This window comes from Lissotriton vulgaris, unplaced genomic scaffold (genome assembly GCF_964263255.1).
Source record: "Lissotriton vulgaris unplaced genomic scaffold, aLisVul1.2 SCAFFOLD_313, whole genome shotgun sequence".
Lineage (NCBI taxonomy): Eukaryota > Metazoa > Chordata > Amphibia > Caudata > Salamandridae > Lissotriton > Lissotriton vulgaris.
This window is the reverse complement of record NW_028242526.1, coordinates 1,423,902-1,448,366: the sequence shown is the minus strand read 5'-3', so window position 1 is coordinate 1,448,366 and position 24,465 is coordinate 1,423,902. Positions and strand designations below refer to the sequence as shown.

The 24,465-nt window shown below is 43.6% G+C and overlaps 1 pseudogene; it reads left to right on the top strand.

Moving 5' to 3' along the window:
* Positions 1 to 9,202: 9,202 nt before the first annotated feature.
* Positions 9,203 to 24,225, top strand: LOC147668932 (uncharacterized; annotated as a pseudogene).
* The last annotated feature ends 240 nt before the right edge of the window (positions 24,226 to 24,465 follow it).

Genomic DNA, 24,465 nt, shown 5'->3' with positions numbered 1-24,465 from the left:
TTTACTGTCCAGAAGGTTATTTTGTTTGTTTGCAGATCAGGTTTCTTATGGAAACAGAGATTAGATGCACAATATTTTGGAACAGTGTATCCTTCAACGTTGACTATACCAAGAACCATACATAGGAGTTCCCTCCTGCGAGGTCTGGCGGATATAACCTTTCACCCACTCCAGACGTCTTTGGAGTATTGTGGGAAAAGGGGTCTGAGTGAGAAAGCACGACTGAGTTACTCTAAATGTCTTACGTTAGTTTTATCGCCCTTTCCAAACGCGTTGGGCGCCATGTAGTGTAGTTCCTATTATCCCAATAGGCTCTGCGCATTGGAATAATACCTTCAATAGTAAAGGCCTAGACCAGACGTTAACTAGGTCTACTACTGTCGATATTAGACTTAAAGTTTTGGGTTTGCCAGCTAGCTCAGAGTTCACTAGAAACTTTCTCGAATGTTCAGGAAGGACTTAACTTCCCTGATTAGACAAGAAGGGATTTAGTTTCTGACAACCATAGAACATGACAACTTTGCTCTCCCCTAATCAAGAGTAAATCTCGAGAGTCGTGTGAACAAAAGGCAATTTATTTTACTCAGTCAGTACGTGCATTCTTAGTCTCATCAGATTGTAGAGAAAAGGAAGAGACGGGCGTGTTCAATAAAAAGGTGTTATTTATTGATCAGTCTCTTTTCTCATACATGAGAAATGGATCGATATTATTGCAATACTTATAGTTAAGTAGAGTGCATACATTAAAAGCAGAAGTATAAAATAATACTGTAAAAACATTGATATGGTTTCTGAGCCATAAGATGTTTAAAATGAATAAAATATATTACATACACATATACATTTGACTAAACGTACTCAACTGGTGTTTCTAAATACGCCTACCCCGTGTACCTGACCTAAGTCTAATGCGTGGGCGGGAATAGAAAGTTACAGTTTAAGTTAAGTTTGTTTTTGCCAAGTGAATAACTAAAGAATTCTCTGTGAGGGGTTATTCAGTTCTGTACCTGGAAGTTAGGATGAATGAGGAATGGTATCTCTTTCTCTGGTCTCGATATTCCAGGCTGCCTGCGAGGGCTACCCGGAAGCGCCGGTGCTGGGTTTCTCAGCAGGAGAAAGCAGCTTCTCGTTCTCAGCGCGTCAGGAAGGCGGGGCTGCTGCCAGCGGGGTCTGCTCTGCTCTGGGCTTCGGCAAGTATGGCTGCTCCGTCTCGTCACCACGCGTGTGTTTGCATAGGGCAAGATCGGTAATATTTATACCTTTAAGGTGCCGAGATTGACGTAAGGATGGACATAGATACGTCAATAAGGATGTCATACGACTTGCTCGTTAGCACATTCTTTTGCTGAAGTTCTCTGTGAAATCAAAACAATGGCCGCACAGTTTTTCCAGGTTGTCATAGGTTTGATTTGTTATGAGAACTCCGTATGCCTTATCAGGGGCTGGAGGAATATCGCTTGTCTAATTAGATCGCAAGCGTTATGACCTAATCAGATAACACGTTCCTGTGCCGTAGTGTGACTGCGTCAGATAACGGTATCTGCATCATGGGGGTTTTCTGCCTCATGGGCTGACTGCTAGTTAACTTGTTGGTTAGTTTAACCAGAATAGGGTCAGGAATAGGGGGATCGATTCAGAACCTATAGGAATACATCACAGTAGTAGCAACTGTTTCTCCTTCTATTTCTTCTGTAGAACCCCCCTCCAGAGACCCCTCTGTAGCTTCAGTATAGACAACCATATTGATTAAGTTTCCCTCAAGCTCCACTACGCTCTTTCCCCCTTTCAGTGGTTTAGCATTAATGTCATTGGTAGCATTAGTAACTTTATTTGTGTCATTTGTGCCAATTTTAATGCTACTGTCTTTTGCAGGAGCTGATAAGGGTAAGGGCAGAGGTACAAGAGGGATCGGAGGTCGCAGAACTTTCTTACCGTGTACTATGGAAGCTGAAGAGGGGATAGCAGCACCAACTCCCCCTCCTGGAGATAGCACGGTTTCTACTGCCTTATCTCCTGCCTTATCAGTAGTGGCTGTAATCCCTGTAGGAAGAGCCCCCTCTCTCAATTTTCCATGGAATGTGGGGACTTGTGATATAGTTGTTCCTTCACTCGTTGGTACCACCTCATTGTTAGTTTTGTTTGTCCTGGTCGATCTGGGTGGGTTTTTTGGAGCCATCTGTAACTCACCAACTTGTGCAGCATCTGTGATCAGCTGTGAGCCAGGACGCAGCCCAAGACCAGACCAGCTGAGAGCCGAGCCGCTGATCAACCGGGGAAAGAGGTGCAGAGCAAGCAACAGGTAGGCACGAAGAAGCCTCTGCATTAATGTTAAGTTGTGGCAAAAAAAAGATTATGTACGTGGATAAACTCCGAAAGTGCTCGTAGACTTGAGAGAGTCATAATGCGCTTAATCTAAAAGAAAAAGTAGTACTTTGTGCCATCTGGGCTGTAATAATCGCTTCCCTCGTCCCTCCCTTCCATCCCTCCCTCCCACCAGGTCTGGAACAGAGTGTTACCTTCCCACCTATCCCTTCCGTCCCTCTATCTTGTGATGTATTTCTATAGGTACTGTATCGATCCCCCTACTCCTGACCCTGGTTTGGTTAATAATTAACTAGCAGCCATCCAACGGTGCAAAAAACGTTATCTGATTGAGCCACACCACGGCACAGAAGCGCGTTATCTGATTAGGTCATAACGCATGCCATCTAATTAGGCAAGCACTATTCCTCCAGCCCCTGATAAGGCATACGGAGTTCTCAAAACAAATCAAACCTACCGCGACCTGGGATTTTCCCGTAGCCATTGTTTTGATTTCACCGAGAACTTCAGTAAAGAATGTGCGAACGAACCCGTTCGTATGACATCCTTATTGACGTATATATGTCCATCCTTACGTCAATCTCGGCACCTTTCAGGTATAAATATTACCGACATTGCCTTAAGCAAACACACGCGGTGGGGACGAGATTGGAGCAGCGAGACTTGCCGAGGAGCCCAGCAGAGAGCGAAGCCCACAGGCGCTGCCCCGCCTTCCTGACGCGCTGAGAGAGAGACGCTGCCTTTCTCCTGCCGAGAAATCCAGCTCCGGCGTTTCCAAGCAGCCCTCTCAGGCAGCTGGAATATCGAGACCTGGGATACGAGATACCAGCCCTCCACCATTCTAGAACTCAGGTACAGAACTGAATAACCCCTTACAGAGAATTCTTGAGTCAGTCCCTTGGCAAAGCAAACTAAACTTAAACTGTTACTTATCTACTCCCGCCCAAGTATTAGGCTTAGGTCAGGTACACTGGGGTAGGCGTGGTTAGAAGCACCAGTTGAGTACGATTAGCCAATGTATATATGTATGTATCTATTTTATCCATTTTAAAACATCATATGGCTTAGAAACCATATCAATGCTTTTACAGTATTACTTTATAATTCTGCTTTTACTATATGCACTTTACTCAACTCTAAGTATTATACAATAGTAGCGATCCATTTCTCTTGTACGAGAAAAGAGACTGATCAATAAATACCATCTTTTATTGAACACGCCCGTCTCTTCCTTTTCTCTACAATCTGGTGAAACTAAGAATGCACGTACTGACTGAGTAAAATAAGTTGGCTTTTGTTTTCACACGACTCTAGAGATACACTCTTGATTAGGGGAGAGCAAAGTTGTCATGTTCTATGGTTGTCAGAAACTAAATCCCTTCTTGTCTATCCAGGGAGGTTAAAACCCTCCTTGCCTATTCGAGAAAGTTTCTAGTGAACTCTGAGCTAGCTGGCAAACACAAAACTTTAAGTCTAATATCGTCAGTAGAAGACCTAGTTAACCTCTGCCCTAGGTCTATACTATTGAAGGTATTATTCCAATGCGCAGAGCCTATTGGGATAATAGGAACTACACTACATGGCTCCCAAACGTTTGGAAAGGCGATAAAACTAACGCAAGACATTAGAGTAACTCAGTCGTGCTTTTTCACACAGACCCCCTTTTTCCCATAATTCTCCAAAGACGTCTGGAGTGGGTGAAAGGTTATATCCGCCAAACCTCGCAGGAGGAGACTCCTATGTATGGTTCTTGGTTTATTCAACGTTGAAGGATACACTGTTCCAAAATATTGTGCATCTAATCTTTGTTTCCGTGGAAACCTGATCTGTAAACAAAACAGAATAACCTTCCTGTCGGTAAAATGACAGACAGTGAAGAAGAAAGGGAGACAGCTAGAATAGCAGCTGAACTCCTAGCAGCTGATAATACTCTGCAGGAAAATGACCCGGATATAATACTCATCCCGGTCAACATAAGGAAATCTATAACTTTAAAACGTATAGAAAATGGACTGACACCAAGAGGTGGTACAGTCATATTCGTAATTGAGGCACACGAATATCGGCAGACAGAGGTATTCTATTCATGGATAAACTTTCCAGCAGCAAACGCTGTAACAAAGGTCTTCCACTATTACAAAACAGAGGAACCTCCTGATGAGTACATTCCTTTTGAGGAGGTGGAAATACCACTCAAATTTCAAGAGCACCTGCTCTTGTTTAATGGCGCCCTAAAACATAATAATCACATCACCAGGCTCAGTCCACTAGGTAGACCAGGAGCGACGTGGCCGGTCCCAGCTGGATACACACCACATCCAGACATTGAAGGAATGTCTGCAGCAGATCTTTTAGCACAGCTAAAACAATTAATAAAAATACATAGACAATTAGTCCAATATGTAATGCGGACTTCAACGGTCCAACCAGCAATTAAAATTCCACAGCTGACCCCTCATCAGGGGAACACAAATAAAATTACACCACAGAACATACAGTCCTGTCTAGGTAAAGTACCCGCAAAACGGGAACAAATACCTTTCTGGCTAGCACAAAAAATCACTCAAATAGAGGCGTGTTTCCAGACACCACCCCGGTGGAAAAACACAGGATTCTGACTATCTGTCTTCCTATGGGAATCGCACCACACGTGGAGAACTGTGACACTTGGGGAACAGTCTTTGCTTCCATTTACACAAAAACACATGGTGTACCATCCATGTCAGTAATACCAGATGTGCTAAAACAAATTCAAGATGAATACGGTCCAGAACCCGCTTTAACTCTCTGTATGAAATTACTGAAAGACTTCAAGCAGGTCTCTGCAATATTACTAGCCAACATAAAGGGAGAAGCAGCAAATGTGGCGATCCGCCAAAGGTTAAAAGAAACAGATATAGCAGACCAACCACCTGAAATTGCCATAATCATAGAAAAATCCTATGAAGAACTAGGAAGAGATAGTTCGGGTGGAATACCGGTAAAACCGCAACTAATTGAAAGTCCTGAAAAGGTATTTATTAAAAATAATTTAAACACTCAAAAAAAGAGCTGGGATGGAAATAAACAATCCAATCCTAAAGAAAAAAGATTCCAATCCAGAGGAAGGTCTCCTCGGCGGAGAGAAAGATCTCCGAACCAAGGACGCAGGTCTCCCAAGAGGGAGCCCTCTGGGAAAAAATACAACCTTAGAAATAGGGATAATATAAAAAAACCTGATAGATATCAAGAAATTGATACACGTCCCTCTCAATCTTTTCAGACTTCCTCTCAGAAATCGGAAAGAAGAGGACGATCAGAACACAGGGAAGAGCACGTCAAGTCCAAAGACAAGGAGCCTGCTCATCTGAATAAAAAATTACAATTTCCAAAAAAGAAGGTAGCCAGTATTAAAGTAATCAACAATGCCGAGAATACTGAGGACACAGCTGAAAAACGGAGAATGGGCTCAGACAATGCTAGACAGCACAGCAGAAGTGAGCATAGCTCGCAAAGTCCTTATGAATCATCTGGAGACAGTGGACACGAATGAATACATTCAAGTGGAAACTGCAGATACCAGAGTTAGCAAACCCCATAAAATATATGAAATAACATTACGTATAGAGGGGGATAAGACTAGGAAAATAAGGGGTCTATTTTGGGATAATCTCTCCAAGGGCTATGACATCCTTCTAGCTGAAAAAGACTGGCCACCAGAGTTTGTCAGCGAGTGCCCTCATGGCGAAGGAATAATTATGCCTGCCTTCTCAAATCATATTCCAATACATAAAAAATATACACTTGCAAGAAAGTGGGCAGTAGCTCAAGCTCCTGCTTTATATAAAAATCATGCGGGATGGGATGAGGACTCTCCTCCTCACAAAATCCAGTTAAAATCACAACCTACTGCACAGAGGCAGTACCCAATTAAGCAAGAAGCTAAAAAACAGGTAAAAGAGATCCTAGATCAACTTGAATACCAGGGGGTGATTGAAACTTGCACCTCACAAATGAACAACCCTTTGTTTCCTGTCTCCAAACCGGACAATTCATATTGTCTAGTTTTGTACTACAGACACCTTAACTCATGTTGCAAAACATTTGCAGTACAAAACTTGCATAGTGCTGCACTAATGAATAACATAGTGCGCAAAAAGTACAAAACAACGTTAGACATCTCTAATGGATTCTTTTGTCAGAATATAGCACCAGAGAGCAGATATTTGACCGCGTTGTCAATAAATGGCGTGCAAAAAAAATTCTGTCGTTTGCCCCAGGGGTTCAAGAACAGCCCAGGATTATTCTCAGCGAGAGTAACAGAGTTACTACAAACCTATGATGATGAGGCATTATCTTATGTCGACGACATCTATCTAACAGATGACGACTTGGATACTCACTTGAAGAGAGTGAACACCATAAACTTGGGTTCGCAGCAGAGGGTTACAAATTCAACTTTAAAAAGTCAAGAATTGCCCATCTAACAGTCCTGTTTTTAGGATATGAACTATCAAGTGAAGGCAAAAGCCTGGCTGACAATTTCCTAGAGAAATGTGCTGTAATCCAAGCGCCAAGAACACTAAAAAACCTACAATCAATTCTAGGCTTCCTGAATTTCGGAAGAACTTACATTATAAATTACGCAGAAAGGGTCAAACCCCTTTATGATCTAATAAAACCAGATTTTAAAAGAAACAATTGGACTCAAAAACACACAGAAATTTTGAGATCTTTACAAACAGACATGTTAATTAAAACAAAATTACAAACACGTGACAACACACGCAACCTTGTGATTCGAGTCATCCCAGGAAGATGCGGATTCACATACCTGACCTCTAATGAGGGAGAAAAGGTACCAATTGCATACAAATCACACTTGTACACAAAAGCTGAAATGAAATTCAGCCCAACGGAAAAAATTCTAACCGCGGTACAGACTGCTGTAGCAAAAGAAAGAGCCTTAGCACAAGGTAAATGAATAATCATCGTAACACCGATACCAGCCCTGGAGGCGGTAACGAAGGCTAGCATTACGAATGCTAAAGCACTCCATCCAAGATGGATACAATGGGCTAATTCTCTTGCAGCAACAGACGTGGTATACGAATTTGATCCCAACCTGAAAACACAAGAATTTCTCCAATATGAATTCGAATGTCCTCTGCCAACCGAAATTTTACCTCTAGAACATTACGGCAGTGTAATATTTACAGACGGATCAGCACAACCCGCAGTAGGGGGTAAACAAGCTTACAGTGCTGCGTGCGCGATCGTTAAAGGTCGCTGGCACGAAGGAAAATTTAAACCACTGGTCACTAAAACGCAATCTCTAGGAGATTGCACAGCTCAAAGAGCAGAACTACGAGCATTCAAAATGGCGCTTGAAAATACCGATCGAGAATTCCCCACACTCATAGTGTGTGATTCGTATTACTGCGTCCAGTCTTATAATGAATACTTGCAGATCTGGGCTCAAAACGGCTTTAAAGATGCAAAAGGAGGCACAATCAAGCATAAAATTCTTTGGGAACAAGTAGTTCTTTTGCAAAAAGAACTACAAAAGACTCACGTGATCCATAAACTGAGTCATCAACGTGATGGCGTTCACGTTGCAGGGAATTAATTGGCTGATGAGGCCGCGAAGGCAGCTGTACAAACGGCTTCCGTAGCTGCCATCACCCGGTCAAAAACAAAAATAGACAGCGAAATATTACAGGCTGTCAGCGCAACAGTAAAAAAAGCGATAGAAACACTCCCGAAAGGCTTTCCAGTAAAGTACTCATACATAACTGATGCAAATAATGTTCCGTTTGCTCGAATCCCTGGAGGGGGGGGATAGGGCAATTCCAAACATGGAACATAGGTTAGGACTCATCATAGCGGCACACGAAAGGCTTGCTTCTGTACATGCTGGCGTTTCAGCCACAGTATCATTATTAAAGCAGAGATACTGGTGGCCTCAAATGAGAAGACAGACAAGGAACTATGTTCTAGAATGTGAAATATGTCAAAGAATGAAGGTATCAACAGTGAGACGACCAGCGCAGACGCCCCTTCTAATCTCAGACAAACCATTAGCCTGTGTTTATCTGGACCACTGTGGTCCCTTACAAAGGGATGGTAACTATAAATATATCTTGGTCGCAGTGGATTCATGTACGAGATTCACATGGATGTGGCCCCAGCGACCGGCTGACGCCAGAACTGTTATAAAAGATTTGCGAGTCTTTATCGGCACATACGCAATTGGCATGCTACATTCTGACCAGGGTCCTGCTTTTAGCTCTCGGGCTTATAAGGAGGCCATGACCAGCATGGGCATTGCATTGCGGTACTCTTGTCCATTTCATCCTGAGGGAAACAGAATCATAGAAAGAAAAAACCGTGACATAAAGCAATCTATAACAGCAAAGGTATTAGGTTCAGGAGCTGGGTGGGTCAAACATCTAATAAGTGTCCAACGTAGTCTAAATAACCTGCCAAGAGATTCTCTGAGGGGATTCAGTCCGTAAGAACTATTGTTTGGGACTAGAATGATGATCCAAGATCTTGATAGTCAGACTTCAGTGGTTAAAGACAAAAGCTTTGATATCAAAGATCGTTTGGCTATTTTGCAGGACTTAAATGAAACAAGGAAAGACCTGAGCAACATAAAGTTGAAACAACAGCCAACAACCACTGAAGAAAAACCACCTGTCCCAGCAAGGCCTGTCTGGATTCCAAAAGTCGGGGATCTAGTCAGAGAGAAGATCGCGGTAAAGAAGGAATTTGGGCCTTCTTACAGAAAAGCAGTTCCTGTCCTGTCTGTCAACGGGACAAGATCAGTAGTACTACCGCCCCTTGCTGGTAAAAAGGAGAACAGAGTTGTATCCATCGACCTGGTAAAACCACAATCATGTGGCCGATAACAAATAGTAGGCCAAGTGGACTCCCAAGAAGTAGCAGAACACCAACGTTTGCTACAAATACAGAGGTTCAAACTGAGAGACTAATAACATTCGAAAACTCTACAGTAAATCAACAAGGACTATGCAACAAAGCAATGGAACTTAAACCTCTAAAAACCCAAATAAAAACATTTAGTCGAGACACACCAACCTACGATGAAGTAACAAATGAAACTTCTAGAACAAGAAGTAATCCAGAAGCAATTGGAACAATTGACAGAACGGCATCCGGCTACTTCATCAACTTCGATGATTTCTCTGAAGATCTGAGTGAATCTAAGAAACAGCCATCAATAAAAACTTTTAAAGATAAAACTAAGGAACTTTTTCAACAGCTGAAAGAAACCGATCTGATTTCTCCATGGATTGAATTTTGGGTGGCCTTAGGTGCATTTGTCCTCATACTTTGGTTCATCATGGTACTATGCTTGGGACATTTCATTGAGGGAAAATATGCTAAAATGGACACAGCAAGCCAGAAAATCAACTTGGTCCTTAAACCACACACATCTTCACACGTCGAGAAAAGAGAACTTTCTTCAGTCAACCTTACAGCCAACCCTATCCCCGGCGGGGTAGCATGGGACAATACTGATTATGAAATCTATGGTCCGGTTGAAATCCTGAAGTATCTACACCAATTTAATATCTCATTGAGTGACTTTGTAAAACCAAGCACATTTGCTGATGATTGGGACTTTGAAAGTATTAATGATATCATGTCTGATCTTGTGATGTCTGCTAAATTTACAGAACATGATTATTTGCAGGGTTTGTCTATCTATGATGAGATGTTCTGCTACAACCACTATGGTAACCATTATCTACATAAATCTGCACAACCTAGAAATGTTTTAAATTATAACCAATGGGAACATTGTGCTACTCCTCCAAAAGGTAGCTCGAAAACATTTTATGATAAATATTCATACTTTTCAGGGTTTAACACAAGTAATGCAGAAACATTGTATTTCAAATTGTCAAATAAGACCAAGCTTACAAATTGTCAAATAAGACCATGCTTACAAACACAAAATTGATATATTCTGATTCATTTTTTGAGCAAATGAATACATTTGGTTTTGATTTCTGGAACAATAACATTGAAGCAAAAACTGTTTGGGGTACAAGAGATTGGCAAGTACAAGGTATAGAATCATTGTTTAGAGCCTGCATGATCCCAGAACAAATTATATATTTGAATGACACTATTCAACAAACTACCTGTCTTGGCTTAGCCAAAATCAAAGATTCAAACAAACCGTCTATTCCAAAGCCAACAGTGAATAGTAATAGCTCTATAGATGTTGAGATAGACGTAAACCATATATTAAACCAAAACAGAACACATCCTGAATGGAAACAATGGTTGATCTGGCCCACAGATACAAATAACTGTCAAGACTGATTCCTGAACAAAATACAGGGGTTCACATTGACCAGGCCAGACCCTAGATATTCCCAAAGACAACATCCAGGGATAATAACCACTTACAGTGTGGGCAAGCTCTGCCTTCAATGGCTACAAACATCCACACTGGCAGAAATTAAGCAACACCTAACTTTACTTACAGAAGGTGCTGACTTGCGTGATTTCATCATGGGACCACGCAAACAACGTCAAAAACGTTTCATAGCGGCCTCTATATATGCAGCTTATAACGAAGCCTGGAAAGAAGCTCAAATTGAGACAGCAGAGAAAATACGGGAAATTGAGCGTATTCATTTGGAAAAATCGCTTTCTGTTGTGGACAATAGGTTAATGACTCTGTCTTCCAGAATATATTCTTTGGACAGCATTGCGTCTTCAGCAATCGATATAATATCGCAAAACTTACTGTTGTTACAACACGGTCAGTCCCAATTGCGTTCTATTGTACAGCTTGGCTGGACGTTACAAAACCTGCGTTCAGGCTATGTGCCTTGGCGTTTAATCAACACAACGTCATTATTTAATATCTTTAACCTTACTGATAAACAAATCAGTATGGCGCAGAAGGGTGCTGATTATACAATCCTGAGCATTGAAAAACTCGAAAGATTACCATTGACAATGTCAGAACGACCTGTCATTGAATGGATAATACATGGGATAATAAATATTCCGATATCTACTTTCAGGTTTCAGTACTGCCAAAAATATATACAGGCAGGCCAGTATGAAAGGTTGGGTAAAGGGTACATTAAGTCAACATGGAACTTACCCTATACACATGCTTGTGTCAGTAATAAAGGCCAGAAAGTGTTTCTTAGTGGCAATAATTGCGCGAGGTCATTAAGCGGTACACTTCTGTGTCAGGGTATTAGTTTGCATGGAGCCTGTGAAGGGACCTCAAATAACCTTTCATGTCACCAGCTAGGCACACCTGCAACACAAATAGAACCATTTTTTAGGAGACTTTCGAACGGGAGTTACATTCTAATAGTAGATCGCAGATGTTGTAGTTTGCTGCCCGGAAAACCTTATCTCATAACTGTGACTACGAAGGTCATGTGCTGTGAACGGGTATTGTTCCCCAGCGATTCCCCAGACAGGGAGGCAAGGTTATGGCCCAACTTGAAAATTGCTTCTATTCGAATTGATACTTTAAGCAGAATGAAGACAGTGCTCCTAGAGACGCCAACCAGGCTAACGTCATCAAAAGAAACGTATGATCTCCAAGTTGCAAGGACAACGGCAGAGATTCATTCATTGTTATCAACTAATTCCCCCATACATTTCGCAGAATTACTGAACGAAATCTTAAACATTTCTGATACCAGTGGTGTCTCAAGTGTATTTAAGACAGTGTTTTCGGGAGCCTTAACCCCATTCAAAGCCATCCTGGGTATTTTTCCAGACTTTGTCCATTCCATCTTTGGCGGACTTCCTCTCCTTTTGGGACTGGTGGCAGGCATCCTATTTTTGATCCTGTTATTTCGCTATGGCAAACCATGTCACAGACAAAACACCTGCGACAAGGGAAGAAACGATTCTAGCCATTGGCTACCGGGACCGCATAACTAGAGTCCTTGGACTAGCACGGCTACGGGACTTGAACATGACTTGGTTTCTTTCATTTAGACCAATGTGGCAACGTTGTGTTATGCCTGTATTAAGGTGCTTGCTATGCGGCGAAGAATGCATGTTGGACACCTGTTTGACACTACAATCGGATGTGCCATTGGACGCAGAAACCTTGTTGGGTCCGGTAACGGCTCATGCATTGTGCTGCCCCCAGCGGCTACCTATCCTGATGACGGCATTCGTGGAGACTTCACCACTACGATTGAGGGGTAGTGAAGTACAAGATGAAAGCAGCATCGATCAGGTACGACCATCTGTCAGCTATGCTGATCAAACCATCAATGAAGGCAATCATGCTCATGAATGCATGGTAACAACTTTTTCCGAGTTAATGGAACTTTCGCAAGAAGCAGTTGACAGTTTTTTCGAAAGTCTAAATGATATGATGTTTTCACCAGAACAGAAAGAATGACTTTGAGCAAACTAGCACACGGCGTTCCCCACACCCTGAATTTGTCCTTCAACTTTGAAAATAAAGTGATATGGAAATTTTACTCACCATTCTTTTCAGACAGCGGGAACCCTTTTCAAATCCAATAATATTTACAAATTTTTTTGGAACACTTATCTTCTGCTTAAGGTAGAACTATTCTTAGAGAACTAACTTTCTATTCTTAGGTACTCTAGAGACATTAGCTACCCTGTAGCATGTTCATAAGTATGTTATATTTTGTGATGGAATGGTCTCGAATTTTTTCTTCTGTATTAAGAGCCATTTCATGTGTAAATTTCGCATTTTTTATTCATGCTGATTTATAATATGTGTTATATGTTTAGCATTATTATACTGCTTGAGTGCATATAGTACATGTAATTGTGTTTCGTATATTTCATAATTCCAAATTTCAGAATGCATATGAATGTATTTTGGGGTGGTACGGTATACACAAACACTACTAGTTTTTTTACTATGCCTAGATTTGTAAATATGGCCATAGTCTACGTGGAGTGGGTGTGATGTATTTCTATAGGTACTGTATCGATCCCCCTACTCCTGACCCTGGTTTGGTTAATAATTAACTAGCAGCCATCCAACGGTGCAAAAACCGCTATCTGATTGAGCCACACCACAGGACAGAAGCGCGTTATCTGATTAGGTCATAACGCATGCCATCTAATTAGGCAAGCACTATTCCTCCAGCCCCTGATAAGGCATACGGAGTTCTCAAAACAAATCAAACCTACCGCGACCTGGGATTTTCCCGTAGCCATTGTTTTGATTTCACCGAGAACTTCAGTAAAGAATGTGCGAACGAACCCGTTCGTATGACATCCTTATTGACGTATATATGTCCATCCTTACGTCAATCTCGGCACCTTTCAGGTATAAATATTACCGACATTGCCTTAAGCAAACACACGCGGTGGTGACGAGATTGGAGCAGCGAGACTTGCCGAGGAGCCCAGCAGAGAGCGAAGCCCACAGGCGCTGCCCCGCCTTCCTGACGCGCTGAGAGAGAGACGCTGCCTTTCTCCTGCCGAGAAATCCAGCTCCGGCGTTTCCAAGCAGCCCTCGCAGGCAGCTGGAATATCGAGACCTGGGATACGAGATACCAGCCCTCCACCATTCTAGAACTCAGGTACAGAACTGAATAACCCCTTACAGAGAATTCTTGAGTCAGTCCCTTGGCAAAACAAACTTAACTTAAACTGTTACTTATCTACTCCCGCCCACGTATTAGGCTTAGGTCAGGTACACTGGGGTAGGCGTGGTTAGAAGCACCAGTTGAGTACGATTAGCCAATGTATATATGTATGTATCTATTTTATCCATTTTAAAACATCATATGGCTTAGAAACCATATCAATGCTTTTACAGTATTACTTTATAATTCTGCTTTTACTATATGCACTTTACTTAACTCTAAGTATTACAATAGTAGCGATCCATTTCTCTTGTACGAGAAAAGAGACTGATCAATAAATACCATCTTTTATTGAACACGCCCGTCTCTTCCTTTTCTCTACAATCTGGTGAAACTAAGAATGCACGTACTGACTGAGTAACATAAGTTGTCTTTTGTTTTCACACGACTCTAGAGATACACTCTTGATTAGGGGAGAGCAAAGTTGTCATGTTCTATGGTTGTCAGAAACTAAATCCCTTCTTGTCTATCCAGGGAGGTTAAAACCCTCCTTGCCTATTCGAGAAAGTTTCTAGTGAACTCTGAGCTAGCTGGCAAACACAAAACTTTAAGTCTAATATCGTCAGTAGGAGACCTAGTTAACCTCTGCCCTAGGTCTATACTATTGAAGGTATTATTCCAATGCGCAGAGCCTATTGGGATAATAGGAACTACACTACAATCTTTCACTCCCTCCCTTCCATCCCTCCCTCCCACCAGGTCTGGAACAGAGTGTTACCTTCCCACCTATCCCTTCCGTCCCTCTATCCCTCACTCCCTCCCTTCCATCCCTCCCTCCCTCCCTTCCTTCCATCCCTCCCTCCCTCCCTTCCATCCCTCCCTCCCTCCCACCAGGTCTGGAACAGAGTGTTACCTTCCCACCTATCCCTTCCGTCCCTCTATCCCTCACTCCCTCCCTTCCATCCCTCCCTCCCTACCACCAGGTCTGGAACAGAGTGTTACCTTCCCAACTATCCCTTCCGTCCCTCTATCCCTCACCATATATATATATCAAGTGTGAGGAGGTGTCTGAGATCTTAGTGTTTTCAGGGCGATTGGGGCGCTATTTAGCTATTTAAAGCACTGCTCCTATGCTCCAAGCAATGGGTCCCCCATGTCTAATCCCAGTGCTCGGACACTGAGGGCTGCAAGACGGGTAGCACAGGGGGGCATGGGAGTCTATTGGAGGCAGTAGCAGGTGGGGAGGTTGGTGCACCTCACCTCTCCGCAAGTATAATTAGAGAGGCCCTACAGCCCCATGTCACCTCTCCACCAGGCCCAGGGTTCTGCCATATGCCTCAGTGATCCGGAACACATCCAGGTCCCAGGCATGTAGTTTAGGTGGAGCAACTACATTTGAGGTTCATGGACTGAGAGTGTGAACGCCTGCTGGACTCTGGGGAGGGTGGGCGTGTCATGAAGGCAGCCACATCCTCATATCTGGCTCCTGACATGACCAGGCCTCCCTGTACTGTGCTCGTTTCCGCTTACTGAAACGCCTTATTTTTGTAGTGCTTAACTTGAGCCGGTATCCGTCAGCACCGGCAGTTATGTCAGTCTGGCACATGGTGGTGCTCTTTGCCTAATTTAACAATGAGCACAACAACAGTAGCTTATTAATTTCATATTCATTCAAAATGACTGATGCCTGCCACACAAGCACTTCTCATAGCTTTTGGAGCCTGGAATAATCTGAATTGTCACACTTGTAGGAGTGCGATGGTTAGTAGTTGTGTTGGTACTATCATTGGCAGCGTCAATGTGTGATGCCTGCTGCAGTGACCTCCTGATGAGGGCCGAGGCACTTATTTTTTACAAATTAAACCCTGCATTTCTGCCATCTGCACTGCCCAGACATCACGTTGAGAGGTCAATGTCGAGCACAGCTGTGTACCTGTACGACACACGGCCATCATGGCTACCGTCCTTGCCACGCTCCCTGTCCTTGCCACGCTCCCTTTCCTAGCCACGCTCCCTGGCGATGACGCTTGATTTTGTTTCTTGACCAGTGTTTCTAGGGGGAGGGTGACAAATGTGACTGTGGTTGGTTTTGTAATAATAGGTAAGGTTATACTTGCTGAGAGTTATCGTATAGGCCTGCTTATCATACTGGGGTAAAGTTCTGTAAGGCTTTAAGCTTTTGTTCATCTGAAGGTTATGTTATGTTATGTTATTTAATTATTTCTATAGCGCGCGGCTACTCAAAAAGAGTGTCCCGGCGCTTTAGCGGAGAAAGAGACAATGCTGCAACATAAAAAACATAACATCAGAAAAAAACTAACGGAAGAGTGGAGCAAATATTCAAGGAGGACAGGCTACTGAGTAAACAGCCAAGTTTTAAGGCCTTTCCTAAAAGCCAGTAGGCTGGTGGCTCCCCGCAGGGTCAGAGGTAAAGAGTTCCACAGCTGAGAAGCCAGCAGTCCAAAAGAGCGGCCCCCGAGGCGCGCTTTCTTGACCCGGGGGACAACAGCAAGGTGCAGGGCTTCCGACCTCAGAGACCTGGTCGGGTGGTAAAAGACCAGTCTCTTTTGGAGGTACTTGGCTCCCTCCTTATGGAGAGCTTTGTAGGTCAAGGTCAGCGCCTTGAAGGCAATCCTCTTGCGGATAGGAAGCCAGTGTAGAGTTGCCAGCAAGCCAGAGGTCCTGGAGCGCCTACTGAGGCCAAAGATTGCCCTTGCAGCGGCATTCTGTACCACTTGAAGCCGCTGCAACAAGTACTCTGGAAGGCCCAGGTAGAGAGCGTTGGAATAATCCAACCTGGACCCAATCAGAGCCTGGACAGTAAGCGTCCTGTGTTCCACGGATAACAGAGGAAGAAACCTCCGCAGCATCCTGAGGATGCCAAAGCAAACGCCCGACACCCCCAAGATCTGGGATTTCAGGGTGAGCCTGTTATCCATCTTCACCCCCAGATTCTTAGCAACCTGAGAGGAGCAGGACGGAGGGAACATATCCCGTGGCCACCAGGTCTGCCAGTCCGGTTCTGTGTCGCACCCAAAGAACAGAACTTCGGACTTGTCGGAGTTGCACTTAAGGCTGTTTAGATGGAACCAGTGGAAAACAGCCCCAAGGCAATCGGTTTACACACTATTTACTAAATGGTACTTTTTACTCTTTTTATGGGTATGGATCACTTTCTCAAATTTTGGGGAGTCCAGATTATGGCAGTATATTTGGCTTCACCCTCCTGTTTGACAGCAAACGTTGAGTTGCAGCTTGATCTGTTCTCTCCAGATTTGTATACCAGGTTTGTTCCTGCCAATCTCCGCCTTTTCGAGCTGTATTTTGCTTCACATGATATCAAATGTCCATTCACTTTTTTTCTTGGCCCCCGCTTGACAAATCTTCCCGAGACTTTCAGGGAATGAATTTTACATCGATGCTTATATTACCAACATGACTTATTTTTCTTCTGCTAATTGCGAAATAGGTATTTACATATATTTTCACTGTTAGTTTTTAATAGCTGATAATACGTTTAATACTGGTGACTGAATTTGATTGTAATGTTAACCTCTACTGTGATGATGCACTTATTTAGCGCTTACTATCCCTGACCAGGCGTCAAATCGCTTTTTCAGTGAGTAGCATGCTACTCCAGAACCCAGAAATGATTAGTGGTGAATTTAGTATAGTGAAATGTGAAAGTGATTTGAGTGGTGGATATGTTAGTCAGTTATTTCGATTCAGAAGGTTGGCGAAGGGACGGAAGAGGGAAAAAGGTTTACAATAATATAACACTTGTTACCCCATATGGGGTGTTGCAGTGCTCTTTTGGCGAGTAGCACGCTACTCCAGAAACTATAAAGGATTAGTGGATAATTAGTATAGTAAAATATGAAAGTAATTTAAGTGGTGGATATTAGTCAGTTATTTTGATTGAGGAGAATAGCTGAGAGATAGAAGAGGGAAAAAGGTTTGCATTTATATAGTCCTTGCAGCCCCTGATGGAGTTGTAAAGCATTTCTTTTAACAAGTATAGGTTAGAATTGTGTGGAGGGAGCCTAGAGGCATTTTAGAGTTCTTAGAGTGCTGGTAGAGTGTTGTTCTTGGGCCACCTGTGAAAGGGGATGGCGTTGTTTGGGGTTCTGATGGCATATTCACAGGTAAAGACAGTCTCAAGGTAAGTCATGCACCACACTAATTAACCAGCTCATTTCTCCAACTGTCATCTACCTATAGTGGCCTAAACAGCCCTGGTGCTCTCTCTGTGTCTTTTACTCACTATTATCTTTTGCAGTTTTCCCCTCTTAGTCGCTCATTAGAAATTCAGTTTTTGGCCCGACTCCTTATTATCTGTTTGTGAACCTTGGTATTTGACTCACACACACCCCTACATATACAGAAGCATATCTGGCAGTCATGCGCTCTCCTCCCTCCTAAAGCCAGGGATGAGCTCCCCCTGTGCATCAGAGTCACCACCTCCGTGCTTGAATTCCACTAGAAAGTGAAGACCTGGCTCTTGATCTAGCACCTACTCTGGCCTAAATATTTCCTGGTTCAGCTCCAGAATACCCTTCTGGGATAACATGACATGACATGGATATCTGACATCATGCACAGGCCTCTAGCTGCATGGCTTGTTTGATGAACCTCCAGCAAGCATTGGCCTCTTGGTATCATGTTGTCAGGGGGATGGTCAGATCGGTAGTTATTCTAGAAGCAGCGTCCTGTTCTGTGACTATCTTTTGATCTCAGCTTGGATAAACAATGAGCTTAGCCTTGCGTGACCTTGCGGACAGTGCAGAGTGAATGGAACTGCTCTACCCTGCATAATAAATAGCAGTCTAACTTATCAGAAAAGGATACAGAGAAGCATACTGTCTTGTCTGACAAGTGTGTGGATATAAACCAGTGGAAAATCAGTCGCGTTTGATTTGGGGGTGAGCTAGGGTGACCAATGTCTTTTTGGAAGTGATTTTATTGCCCTTGGTTTAGCTCTACATGGTTTCACTAACTGTGTTCTGCATGAGAGTTTCTGATAGAATGCTCTGCCTCTGAAATTGCTACTTTCAATCCAACTCTGTATAGTAAATGGGCAAATAAATGGATGGGTGTGATTTGGGGATGTGTGACTTGTAGTACTTAATCATTAAATTATGTTTTTTCTTCACAAGGTGGAAACCGTACTCACGAGAACACTGTGATGAAGGTGAAGAAGATGAACAATCACGTCACGCTGGAAAGACTGTTGGATGTTGCCAAAGAAACATCATTCAGGTAAGTCGGTGACTAGAAGGTATACCAAATCTGTGGACCTCCCGGGAAGCATCTTGGTATACGCTCTAGGAATCCGGATCTAGTTCTAACTCTTACAATAAGAGGAGCATAGGGTCAGGTTATAGACATTTCCTTTTTTCCTTCCTAGGTGGACCAGGAACTTCAACAATAGTCAACTACACGTTTAGCTTAGGGACAGCTCGTAAGTTTATGGCAGCTTGCCTTGAGCTAATGCCCTCACTGAGGTGCGTTTACTGCCAGCAGAGCCACAGCACCCCTTTGTACAGTTGGTTCAAGGTAACCTGCCTCTCGTTTTGTATCTCCTCACTTTGCCATGAATGTTTAGAACAGGCACAGGTTGTAGGCACACTCTCTCTCTTTTTCCCATTCTAGGTGGACCAGAACTTCGACAACTATCCACAACACATGTTTAGCCTAGGGACAGCTGTAGGTACATGCTTTGCAGCTTGCCTTGAGCTAATGCCCTCACTGAGGTGCGTTTGCTGCCAGCAAAGCCACAGCACCCCTTTGTACCGTTGGTTCAAGGTAACCTGCCTCTCGTTTTGTATCTCCTCACTTTGCCATGAATGTTTAGAACAGGGACAGGTTGTAGGCACACTCTCTCTCTTTTCCCCCTTCTAGGTGGACCAGAACTTCAACAACCATCACCTACAAGGGTTTAGCCTAGGGACAGCTTGTAGGTACATGCTTTGCCGCTTGCCTTGAGCTAATGCCCTCACTGAGGTGCGTTTGCTGCCAGCAAAGCCACAGCACCCCTTTGTACAGTTGGTTCAAGGTAACCTGCCTCTCGTTTTGTATCTCCTCACTTTGCCATGAATGTTTAGAACAGGGACAGGTTGTAGGCACACTCTCTCTCTTTTCCCCCTTCTAGGTGGACCAGAACTTCAACAACCATCACCTACAAGGGTTAAGCCTAGGGACAGCTTGTAGGTACATGCTTTGCAGCTTGCCTTGAGCTAATGCCCTCACTGAGGTGCGTTTGCTGCCAGCAGAGCCACAGCACCCCTTTGTACAGTTGGTTCAAGGTAACCTGCCTCTCGTTTTGTATCTCCTCACTTTGCCATGAATGTTTAGAACAGGGACAGGTTGTAGGCACACTCTCTCTCTTTTTCCCCTTCTAGGTGGACCAGAACTTCAACAACCATCACCTACAAGGGTTTAGCCTAGGGACAGCTTGTAGGTACATGCTTTGCAGCTTTCCTTGAGCTAATGGCCTCACTGAGGTGCGTTTACTGCCAGCAGAGCCACAGCACCCCTTTGTACAGTTGGTTCAAGGTAACCTGCCTCTCGTTTTGTATCTCCTCACTATGCCATGAATGTTTAGAACAGGGACAGGTTGTAGGCACACTCTCTCTCTTTTTCCCCTTCTAGGTGGACCAGAACTTCAACAACCATCACCTACAAGGGTTTAGCCTAGGGACAGCTTGTAGGTACATGCTTTGCAGCTTGCCTTGAGCTAATGCCCGCACTGAGGTGCGTTTACTGCCAGCAAAGCCACAGCACTGCTTTTGACAGTTGGTTCAAGGTAACCTCGCTCTTGTTTTGTCTCCCCTGGCTCTGCCAAGAATGTTATTTTTTTAACATATCTTTATTGCCATTTTACAATATACATTGCAATCATATATTCAAAGCACTTTACAAGGATTTAATTAATCACCTTACAGTTATCCCCGGTATGAGATATGACCACACATGCAACCCCGGCTGGTGATACCATAGGGTTTCCACATGTGTCCATGGGATACTATTTCTGCCTGTCTGACGTATTCATCCAGATGTTAGTCATTTATTCTCCCTGTGCGTAAAATACCTCTAAGGGAGTTTCCAGGATACCAGGAAACTGTATAATATGTTTTGCCATTTTGCAGTGCTCCGCATGTGTCTAAGATAGGAACTATTGCAGTGGCCATTCAACAAAACAAAGGGTAAACTTATAACAACAAACAATCCCACTTGTCGACTACACAGAACCGGCATGGGAACAGTACACTGATTTTAATAAAGGATTCTGTTTCTTTTTAGGACCTGTCCAAAACAGTAAATTAATACGTAGATTAACTAGAACACTTGAAGCTGTAGTACATGAAACTGCCTCCGCCTTAGGTAACTTAACAGAGGAGCAATCTGCTATGCGGGTTGTTGTCCTTCAAAATCGTCTTGTTATTGACGTCATCTTGGCAGATAGAGGTGGAGCCTGTAAGGTCATCGGGTCAAGTTGCTGCGTTTTCATCCCACAAAACGCGCCATCTGTCTATCAAGCTATTACCCGTCTGCATAAAATTGCAAATCAGATACATCAGAATCCAGGCACCTGGACTTGGTCCGGTTGGTTCTGGACAACGTTAACTGCTTGGGGATGGAAGATCCTATCCTTCCTAGGTTTTAGCCTTGTCATAGTATTCAGCTGCTGCCTGTGCCTACAGTGTGGGCCGGCGATATGTGGACTGTGTGCCACATCGTGCATTGAACATTCCAGTTTTCTCTCAAATAGACAACGGAAGAGAGATGAACAAATTATGTTACAAGAACAAACTGATCAATTTATGATGATCGATATATCATGAAGGGTCCGTAGGGAACAAGGAGGGAATGAGGAAATATAAATTTTATGGTCAAGTTGTGTTCCCTAGCGTGTCACCCACCGTCTCCATGTACGAGTTAAAGTGCATGTAACTTCCCTCCTGTACCAGCTATGAAGATGCAAATACATTTGCGTCCAACGTTAACATGTCCTCTTTCAGACCCACCCTGAATGGGTTGAATGGTCCGTTCCTAAGTATGCCATGCCAACGTCTTTTTGTGGTGTACTTCTCCGTTTTTCAGCTCTAGCTGAGTAGGCCCTGAATTTCTGCCACCGAGCCTCTTTTCTGGCTTCTGACTCCAAGGGCCTCTGCCCAGGCTGCCTCTGTACCCGTGAACTCTGACTTACTTTCAGCGCGGCCCCTCGCGCTCAGCTCAGCCTGCTGCCTGCCAAGATTGACTATAACCTTCGAGTTATCTGTTCCGCTCCCCGACAATACATTCCTGCCTGCTAGTTTCAGTAAACATCCCCCTCAGCTGCAGAGCCAAAGGCCAAAGGGCCGGCCTGTCTCTGTGCAAGTAATTCAAGTAATTCATAGCTTCTGTTACCATGCTTCCATGGAAGGCCCCGTGCCCCCACGCTTCTCATGCAGACACTTAGGCGCTTATACACGCATCCACAGTTAGTATAGAATAGCTTCTGCCCTAGAGACCTTTCCGTCCAGATAACATGGTTCCTAAACATCAGATATCAGATATGATAAAAGTACAAGTTGATCTGACATGCCAGACTTCTGTCTCTTTCCGTCAGTGTAAATGTCAAGTCCCCTGCACCCTCCGGCTTCATGTCATTCACACGTCATGCAGCTGCGCGCGCATCCAAGTTTCCAATTTCTGCTGACATTGCAACATTTCTGTTAGTGCCACCCCTTTTGTGACACCTATCTATGACGTTTCTAGCACACACCTCCAGTTCACGCCTAGTCCACGCCTTCTGATTACGTACTAGTAACACGTGTATACTGTTATCTTGTCTTCTCTCAGCTGTTACGCCTACTATAACTGTTTCCTATGACATGAATTAAGTATATAAGCTATGTACTGTCAATAAAATGGAGCGCTCTATCCCTTCTTCCACCCCTGCGGTGGGAAGAACATGATATTATGGTCCTGACCATTCCTTTTTGAGGAATAAAACCCCTAAGAACTCTAACACCACGGACTCTGGTTCTTTATTTCCGACTTGAGTTATTATTGATTAAATACTTACCTGCATATAAATTAAGAGAGTAAATTAATTATTTACGTCATCAGCTTGGATAAACAATGAGCTTAGCCTTGCGTGACCTTGCGGACAGTGCAGAGTGAATGGAACTGCTCTACCCTGCATAATAAATAGCAGTCTAACTTATCAGAAAAGGATACAGAGAAGCATACTGTCTTGTCTGACAAGTGTGTGGATATAAACCAGTGGAAAATCAGTCGCGTTTGATTTGGGGGTGAGCTAGGGTGACCAATGTCTTTTTGGAAGTGATTTTATTGCCCTTGGTTTAGCTCTACATGGTTTCACTAACTGTGTTCTGCATGAGAGTTTCTGATAGAATGCTCTGCCTCTGAAATTGCTACTTTCAATCCAACTCTGTATAGTAAATGGGCAAATAAATGGATGGGTGTGATTTGGGGATGTGTGACTTGTAGTACTTAATCATTAAATTATGTTTTTTCTTCACAAGGTGGAAACCGTACTCACGAGAACACTGTGATGAAGGTGAAGAAGATGAACAATCACGTCACGCTGGAAAGACTGTTGGATGTTGCCAAAGAAACATCATTCAGGTAAGTCGGTGACTAGAAGGTATACCAAATCTGTGGACCTCCCGGGAAGCATCTTGGTATATGCTCTAGGAATCCGGATCTAGTTCTAACTCTTACAATAAGAGGAGCATAGGGTCAGGTTATAGACATTTCCTTTTTTCCTTCCTAGGTGGACCAGGAACTTCAACAATAGTCAACTACACGTTTAGCTTAGGGACAGCTTGTAAGTTTATGGCAGCTTGCCTTGAGCTAATGCCCTCACTGAGGTGCGTTTACTGCCAGCAGAGCCACAGCACCCCTTTGTACAGTTGGTTCAAGGTAACCTGCCTCTCGTTTTGTATCTCCTCACTTTGCCATGAATGTTTAGAACAGGCACAGGTTGTAGGCACACTCTCTCTCTTTTTCCCATTCTAGGTGGACCAGAACTTCGACAACTATCCACAACACATGTTTAGCCTAGGGACAGCTGTAGGTACATGCTTTGCAGCTTGCCTTGAGCTAATGCCCTCACTGAGGTGCGTTTGCTGCCAGCAAAGCCACAGCACCCCTTTGTACCGTTGGTTCAAGGTAACCTGCCTCTCGTTTTGTATCTCCTCACTTTGCCATGAATGTTTAGAACAGGGACAGGTTGTAGGCACACTCTCTCTCTTTTCCCCCTTCTAGGTGGACCAGAACTTCAACAACCATCACCTACAAGGGTTAAGCCTAGGGACAGCTTGTAGGTACATGCTTTGCAGCTTGCCTTGAGCTAATGCCCTCACTGAGGTGCGTTTGCTGCCAGCAGAGCCACAGCACCCCTTTGTACAGTTGGTTCAAGGTAACCTGCCTCTCGTTTTGTATCTCCTCACTTTGCCATGAATGTTTAGAACAGGGACAGGTTGTAGGCACACTCTCTCTCTTTTTCCCCTTCTAGGTGGACCAGAACTTCAACAACCATCACCTA